Genomic DNA, 8,919 nt, shown 5'->3' with positions numbered 1-8,919 from the left:
CCCTGCTCTGTGGGGAAGCCAGGCACACACACTCCACAAAGAGAGAAACCAAGAAGGGTCCTGGGCTTCAGGAGGCCACAGTTGTCACTCTGATCCGTTCACATGTGACCAAATTCATCCATGTCCGGGAGCACAGAGTATGTTCTCATTCTGAAATCCAAACTTGCCAGTTGTGTGTAAATGAAGACCAACCCAATGAGAGGAACGTCCCTGGTCTAGTGGTTAAGAAGCTGCCTTCCAGGACTTCCCTGCTGGTCCAGTGGCTAGGACTCCGAGCTCCCAACACAGGGGGCATGGCTTCCATCCCTGATCAGGGAACTAGATCACACGTGCTACAACTAAGTTTGCATGCCTCAACTAAAGATCCCACGTACCAAAAAAAAAAAAAAAAGAGGGAGACTTTCTTGGTGACTCAGTGGTAAAAGAATCTGCCTGCTAATGCTGGGGACACGGGTTCCATCCCTGCTCCAGGAAGATCCCACATTACTGCAGAGCAACTAAGCCCGAGCACCACAACCATTGAGCTTGTGCTCTAGAGCCTGGGAGCCACAAGCACCGAAGCCCATGCGTGCTCTGCAACAAGAGAACGCACCACAGTGAGAAGCCCACACTCAACAGTGAAGAACAGTCCCCACTCACCGAAACTAGAGAAAAGCCCCTGCAACAACGGAGATCCAGAACCCAGCACGGCCGAATACAGAGCGAAAAATAAGTATTTTAAGGAAAGAGGTGACCTTAAAAACAAAAACACGAATCTGCCTTCCAATGCGTGGGATGTGGGTTCCATACCTGGTTGAGCAACTAAGATCCCACGTGCAGTGGGGCAGCGATGCCCGTGTGCCCCACCTAGAGGGCCTGTGCCCCGCAGTGAAGATCCAACCAAACCAACCAACCAAACAAAAACCAGCCCAGTGAGAACAAGCAAAGGCTGTTCAGAGCTTGCTATATACAGCAAGGGAGCCAGTCACCCTCACTTGCCTCTGGCAGAGACTCGAAGGCAGGCAGAGGAGTGGGAAGGCTTCCCGGGTGGTGCAGTGATGAATACACCGGCCAAGGCAAGCGACACGGAAATGTAGGTTCAATCCCTGGGTCGGGAAGATGCCCCGGAGGAGGAGACGGCAACCAGCATTCCTGCCTGGAGAATCCCACGGACAGAGGAGCCTGGCGGGCTAGAGTGCCTGGGCTTGCACAGAGTCGGACACAAGAGAGCAGCTCAGCGTGAACGGGAAGGCTCTCCAGTGGAGAAAAGGAGGGGCTGCCGCAACTGGAGGCTGCCGACCCGGAAGCTGAAGGAGAGCCAGCCGGAAGTGGCAGCCTGTGCGCCTGGCTGGGGGGCAAACGAGCTTCCTCTGCTTGGTCCTGAGTCGCAAGTGAGGGCAAAAATCAGGCAGGCTATCAGTTATTTACCCAATCCTGGCTATTTGGGGCTGACTGCTTCAGAGGTTATCGCTTGGCATCTTGGATGGTTACCGGAGACGAGGTCTGAAGTCCGGCAGTCTGGGTATAGGCTGTCTTCCTGGGCTGGCGGCTGTAGGTGACGGGCGGACTCCTGAGCTGGGCGCTGTGGGTGGGGGGCCAGAGTTCTCCTTTCTACGTCGTGTCTGGCCCTGGCCCCTTTGAGTCTTCAGTCTCCCAGGTGCAAAGCAAAGCCGTCAGAATAACAGAAGGGATCACCATGCGTGACCAGGAAGTTGTGGAATGAAGTCATCAGAGTTATGCCATATCTTGGCAACCACCCAGCGTTTTCTTAATGGCATCTTCCGGGTCCTTCTTGCCTGCGTCACAGCCACACGACTTGGTGACATTTTTCAGTCGCCATCGTCACGTCACCAGAGTGAATGACTTAGGTGCACCTGCAGCCCTTGCAATGCCCTTCAGGATCAGGGCTGTGGGGGGCCGGGATACAGGACTTCAGTCACATGTCTGTGGGTCCCCAAAGGCTTCTGGGACAATGGGCTCAGGAGGATCTCTGATAATATGACTTTTTAAAACACATGGTAAAGTCATCTACCGTTTATTTGACTTCCGCTTTAAGTGCTTCAGATACATCATCATTTAAATGTCACAACAGCCCGATGGAGTGGGTACCACGACTGCTGCGTCTTATAGGCCCCACTGAGCTAAAGTCAAGGTGTCGTCAGAGCCACCTTCCTTTTGGAGGCCCCAGGGGAGGCTCCACTTGCTTGCCTTCTCGGGATTTCAGAGGCCGTCCCAACCTTGACTCAGGGCCCCCTCTTGCATTGCTCCAACCTCTGCTTCCCCCACCACCTCTCACTCTCACTCTGACCTGCGTCTTTCTTATCAGCATCCCTGTGACGACCCTGGGCCCACCCAGACCACGCAGGGCGCTCCCTGTCTCAGGAGCCTTTACTGAATCACACCTGCCAATTTCCCTGGTGGTCCAGGGGTTGAGAGCCCGCCTGCAGGAGGGGACCCAGGCTCCATCCCCGGTCCAGGAAGATCCCACGGGGTGGGACGGCTGAGCCAAGCATCACCGCCTCGGAGCCTCCATCCGGGGCCCGTGCCCCACCACGAGCAACGTCAGCCTGCTGAGGAGCCCGCTTACCATGACAAGAGAAAGCCCTTAGGCTGCCACGAGACCCAGGGCAGCCACACATAATTAGTTCCATTTATAAAATCACACCTGCAAAGTCCATTTTACCATGTAAGGTGACATAGTCCCACGTTCCAGAGATTAGGACGTGAATGTTTCGGGGGGCAATGGGGTCATCATTCAGCCTACCGCAGTAGAAACCGAGGCTCAGAGAGCCTAGGTTATCGTCACAGAGCCTCTCGGCTCATGGCACTGCAGCTGAGGTTTGCGTTTTCCAGCGACATCAGACTTCCTTTCTGAGTTCACCAGCAATGCCTCTGAGGCCAAAGTCGGTGCAGGGTCACGTGTGCAAAGTGTGACCTTCACCTTTGCCCTTTCCTGGCATCTTGGTCCCCAAGACCACCTGCCCACTCAGTCGTCTCCCAGCCACGCACACACCTTGATGGGGAAGACCCACCACTGGGGCACTAGCCCCGCAGGGTCCAGGCCTGGGGTCTGCCCACACTCAGAGCCCCTCTACGTGTCTGCGGCCGCAGTCCAGCAGCTCTCTGGTTTCAGGTCGTCCTCCATGCGCCCCTCTCCCCCACTCAGGAGCCCTTAAGATCTCCTGGCTCTTCCTCAGAACACACAGGGACTCTGCCTTTCCTCCAGCTCCTCCTTATAACCCGTCGGAGTTAGGAAGCATGTCTGGTTTAATAGACAATCATCTCCAAGAGCGTGGAGGCACCAGCCCCTAGATGGTCGGAGTGCTGAGGAAAGAGGACCTGTTCCGGAAACCGGTACCACGTAGACATCTCCCGGCTGAGTCTGGGCAGGAGACGGGCTCAGCTCTAGGAGAGGAGGATGCTCTTGGCATCGCCACTGAGGCCTTGCCTTCTGCTCCACTTTAACCCTCCCTCTTGACCGTAACGGAGGGCTTCCCAGGTGGCTCAGCTGGTAAAGAATCCGCCTGCAATGTGGGAGACCTGAGTTCAGTCCCTGGGTTGGGAAGATCCCCTGGAGAAGGGAAAGGCTCCCCACTCCAGTATTCTGGCCTGGAGAATCCTATGGACTATACAGTCCATGGGGTCGCAAAGAGTTGGACACAACTGAATGTGTTAACTTTCACTTGATGATAAAAAAAACTCGGGGAGCCCTTGCTCAGCCATACCAGGCAGAATTCCAAAAGGCCAGAACACTACTGCTGTGCTTGTGAATTCTCCAGCCTTCTAGGCTCCAGTCCTTTGTTGCCTCACCCTGCAGTATTCCACGGATGCTCTGTGCTTCATCTGTTTTTTCATGACTTGGTCTCTTGTTTCAAACCTCACTAGTTGGTTTGCTATAATATGATGCACTTTCTTATCATGTAATTCTTCCCCGGTGGCTCAGTGGTAAAGAATCTGCCTGCCAATGCAGGAGACTCAAGAGACGCAGGTTTGATCCTTGAGTCAGGAAAATCCCCTGGAGTAGGAAATGGCAACCCACTCCAGGATTTTTGCCAGGAGAATTCCATGGACAGAGGACCCGGTGGGTTACAGTCCAGGGGGTCACAAAGAGTTGGTCACAACTGAGCACACACAGGTCATATAATTCACCCAAGATTCTCCAGGGGAATCTTCCCAACCAAGGGATTGAACCCAGGTCTCCTACATTGCAGGCAGATTCTCTACTGTCTGAGCCACCACGGAAGACCAAGAATACTGGGACAGAACTTCCACTGTCCCAATACTCAGTGTTTGTTCAATAAAATCGCATGCCCAGGGCACATCAGCCTTTTATGGTGTCTCCACCAACAAGTCAAGGCCCAAGATTTAGACACACATCTTTTGTGCCAAGAGAAGAGGCTTTGCTACTTTCTTTGGTGGTTCCTTTTTGCAGGAGAATGTGGAAGGGCTTGGTGGAACACAAGGCGAGGTATTCATTACAAAGAGGAAGTTAATAAAAAGCACAGCGAGCCCAGATTCTTTCTTTTATCTTCTCTCTCTACCGTGGTTTGGTTAACTGTTGAAATAATTGCAGATCAATCTCACTTAATTAATAACTTAAAACAATGGTCCAGAATTCTCTTTGATCTCCATGGGGACAAATTCCTTGTATCCAGGGGAGCCTAGCAGCAAAGGGGGCTCTCAGAGGAAGTTTCTGGGCCCCTCCTCTGGGTGGGGAGGCCTTTTTAAGAGCCCCCAAGTCCTGAATTCCCCATCTCTAGGGCTCTGAGGAGCTGTGTTTTTCATTTCTGTACCTGAGCCAGGCTTCAGCCCTACCACCCAAGATGAATCCTGGCCCCTCGTCACACTAGACACTGCATAAATCCTGGACACAGCTGAGTGAGAGAGACATTTACTGTCTGCCATGGCTCTAAGTGAACCTAAGAGTCTGCGAAGAACATTCGGGACACACATGTGTGTCTAGCACTATCCTCCCATCCTGATTCTGACCAATGATGCTGACCGACCATCGATGTTAGAACGCTGGGTCCTGTGACTGCCAGGCCTTCTCGTCTAATTGATTCCAGTTTCCAACTGTCCTAAGTGGCATAGCAATATTACTAGCACAATCCAGAAGAGGGAATAAATAAAGCAATTTCTCCAAAAATTAACCCAGACTTCCTTTTTCTTGTGAAATTCACAGGTCACTAAAAAAAAGGAAAATAGCTTAGATATAATTAACCATGACAGGTTGAGCAACTCCAGAAAGAATAAGTGTTTGGGGGACTTCCCTGGTGGCCCAGTGGTTAAGAATCTGCCTGCTGATACTGAGACACGGGTTCGATCCCTGGTCCAGGAACTAAGATCCCACATCTGGGGCGACTAAGCCCATGTGCCACAAGTACTGAAGCCTGCACCCCCCCACCCCTGCCAGAGCCTGCACTCTGCAACAAGAGAAGCCTGAGCATGCAGCTAGAGAAGCCCCCGCCTGTCAACTAGAGAAAGCCCTTGAGCAGCAATGAATACCCAGCACTGCCAAAGATTAATTAATTTTAAAAAAAATCAGTGTTTTTATACTGCAGGACCACCATTATATTAGATTCCTTTACTTGCAAACCAACCCAGAATCTGGAAACACATAATTTCATACTGCCCAAAGTACTTCTACAGTTTGAGTCTCAATTAAAAGTCAAATATGCATATGATACAGAAAATTCTTTCAAAAATCAAGATTGAAATAAAGGACAGCCTCAGGATTCTAAAACAGCCAAAATACACCTTTTTCATAGATTCTTGGATATCCTTGGGAAAGTCATTCAACCTTTATGAGTCTCAGTTTCTTAAAATTCAGCACCGATGAAGCCCCTGGCTGGCTAACCTCTGAAGCAGTGTGGTTCAACGGACCTTTCTGAGACGACACAAATGTCCTGCATCCACACTGGCCATTATGGCAGCCGCCCTGAGCACATGATGTCCATCTAGAGTGACTGAGGAACTAGATTTCAAATTTCATATCATTTGATTCCATTTGAATAGCCACATGTGACTAGTGGCTATGCATTGGACAGGACAACCCTAAGGGGTCCATGTTTTTAAAAAAGTTATCTTATTTTTGGCTACACTGGGTCTTCTCTGCTGCGTGCAGGCTCTCTCTAGTTTTGGAGAGTGGGGGCTCCCTCCAGTTTTGGAGGGAGGGAGCTCTCTCTAGCTGTGGAGGGCAAGGGATCTCTTTAGTTTTGGAGAGCGGGGGTTCTCTCTAGCTTTGGAGGGCAGGGGCTCCCTCCAGTTTTGGAGGGCGGGGGCTGTCTCCAGTTGTGGAGGGCAGGGGATCTCTCTAGTTTTGGAGGGCAGGGGCTCCCTCCAGTTTTGGAGGGTGGAGGCTCTCTCTAGCTGTGGAGGGCAGGGGCTCTCTCTAGTTTTGGAGAACGGGGCTCTCTCTCGCTTTGGAGGGCGGGGGCTCCCTCCAGTTTTTGAGGGCAGGGGCTCCCTCTAGTTATGGAGAACGGGGGCTCTCTCTCGCTGTGGAGGGCAGGGGCTCTCTCTAGTTTTGGAGGGCAGGGGCTCCCTCCAGTTTTGGAGGGCAGAGGCTCTCTCTAGTTATGGAGAACGGGGTCTCTCTCTTGCTGTGGAGGGCGGGGGCTCTCTCTCGCTGTGGAGGGCAGGGGCTGTCTCCAGCTGTGGTGTGGGGGCTTCTCACTGCAGCGGCTCCTCTTGCTGTGGAGCACGGGCTCCAGGCACACGGGCTTCAGTAGTTACAGTACTTGGGCTCAGTAGTTGCAGCTCTTGGGCTTAGTTGCTCTGAGGCATGTGGAATCTTTCTGGACCAGGGATTGAACCTGGGTCCCCTGCATTTGCAGGTGGACTCCTATCCTCTGTACCACCAGGGAAGTCCTAATGCGTCCATTTTGACGTAGGGAAAATTACAAGGGAGGTAGAGGCGGATATTCTGGGACTGGGTGGCCTTGGGTCTACGGTTAGCTGTCACATCTGCAGGGAGTGACTCCTCTGCTCTCAGACCTCCAGCTGAGTGAGCAAGAGAATGCTGCAGGGGACAGTACACCACACGCCTGCTCTGTGATTGGTGAGACCACTTAGCATCCAGTGGAGAAAGGAGAGAGGAACTGGTGAGTGCCTTTCAGTTACAACTCGATTACTCATGGCATCAGAGGAGAAAGAACAGGACAACTTCTTCCACCATCTGTTTGGCCTTCCTGGATGTTCTGGGTGTTTGGAGAGAAGGTGGGAACTGAATTCAGTTAGGTAAGAGAGCTGGCTCCTTGCTTTCAATCAGAAAGGTTTTAAGATGGAAGCCTATGAACTATGTATTCAATGCAAAAAGCAAAAAGTTAAATGGAATTAAAATTTTCGGCTTAGAGGCACTCCTGAGCACCAGAGTCCTGGTTCTCACAACATAAAACCTGCATTAAGACCTCATTTTGTGTTGGATTCTAATCTAACTTTCCTAAGGGATCAGTGAGGTCCATCAGGGTATTTCCCTTTTTCGAGGAGCGGGGCTGTGAAATATGGTACATTTCTACCTGCCCCCAGAGTTAATGTCCTTTTTGAAAGAAACAAAAGCAGCAGAAACACTCATCTGTGCTGTTGTGTTTTGCACAGTCACTCTCCTTTAAATCGTCACATTAAAAAAAATGCTTTTCAGGCCCTGTGGAGTTAGGTGATTATGTTTAATATAACTGTTGGAGTTTTGGTTTCCTGCAAACCAACAGAGAATATGGAAACATGTAATTCCATACTGCACACAATACTTCTACAGTTTGAGTCTCAATTAAAATGTTTGTTTACTTATCTGCTAATCTCATTATCATTTTTTCCCCTCAATTCACTCTCTGTAAGCAGGAGTTGGGAATCTGAAATTCAGCCATTTCTGAAATATGACCAAAATGAAACCTGGAGAAAGAGAGTGCTATTCACCGACGGAAAAGAAATACATAAACCCCAAGTGAAAGGCCTGGCGTGTCCTTTAACTTTTTCTAACAGAAAACCATTTTCTATGGAGAAGGTATGCGCACAAAGGAGTAACTTTTTAGAAATTTACCAGTGATTTTATCGTAGTAAGTTGAGCCTTGATCCCAAGGAGAATACATGCTATTATTACTCGAGACACATAGAGCCTGTATTTATTTTCAGAGGAGTTTGGTATCATTTTTATTAGTTGCTCTTCACAGAAAAGCAAAACAGAAACCACCCCAAATCTCTGAGAGGTAGATCAGATTTTATCTTTCCTTTTTTTCCTTCCAAATGAGAAAACCACACAAAGTGATTTGCCCTGGGGTCAGCCAGCCCATCGGTAGCTGGACTGGGGTTAGGAGATCTGGTCTCTAGATTCTCAACCTGCAAAGTGGTTCTTGGTGCCAATCCATCCATCTCCAGTGGGGACACACCATGGGGCACTGAGCGAACAGTAACTATGCCGACAGATGGGACTTCTCCCTAAACGCTCCCCAGTTTCACCAGCATGAGGGGCTTCCTTAATAGCTCAGTGGTAAAGTACATGCCTGCAATGCAGGAGACGTAAGAGATGCGTGTTTGATCCCTAGGTCACGAAGACCTCCTGGAGAAGAGAATGGCAACCCACTCCAGTATTCTTGCCTGGACAATCCCATGGACTGTGAATGCTTATTTCACTGGTCTTGACTTCAGACACCGTCTGTCCTTATATTGTGTTGTTCCACTCAGAAAATGCTTACCAGCTGATACTAAAGGGAAATAACCCACTGGAAGACTACTCTTATCATTTTAGAGGTCTCCCAGGACCTCCCAACCATTAGCCCTGCCCTACTGGAGGTGGAGACATTCCATTCTTCCCTTGCCAGAAGGTTTCTAAAGCCATGTTTCTGCTGAAACAGATCTTGGTTTGTCCCACTCAGTTGTTGTTCAGTCGATAAATTGCGTCTGACTCTGCGACCCCATGGACTGCAACACCCCAGGCCTCCCTGTCCA

This window comes from Cervus canadensis, chromosome 23 (assembly GCF_019320065.1).
Source record: "Cervus canadensis isolate Bull #8, Minnesota chromosome 23, ASM1932006v1, whole genome shotgun sequence".
In the NCBI taxonomy this organism is placed as follows: Eukaryota; Metazoa; Chordata; class Mammalia; order Artiodactyla; family Cervidae; genus Cervus; species Cervus canadensis.
Note: the sequence above shows the minus strand (reverse complement) of the source record.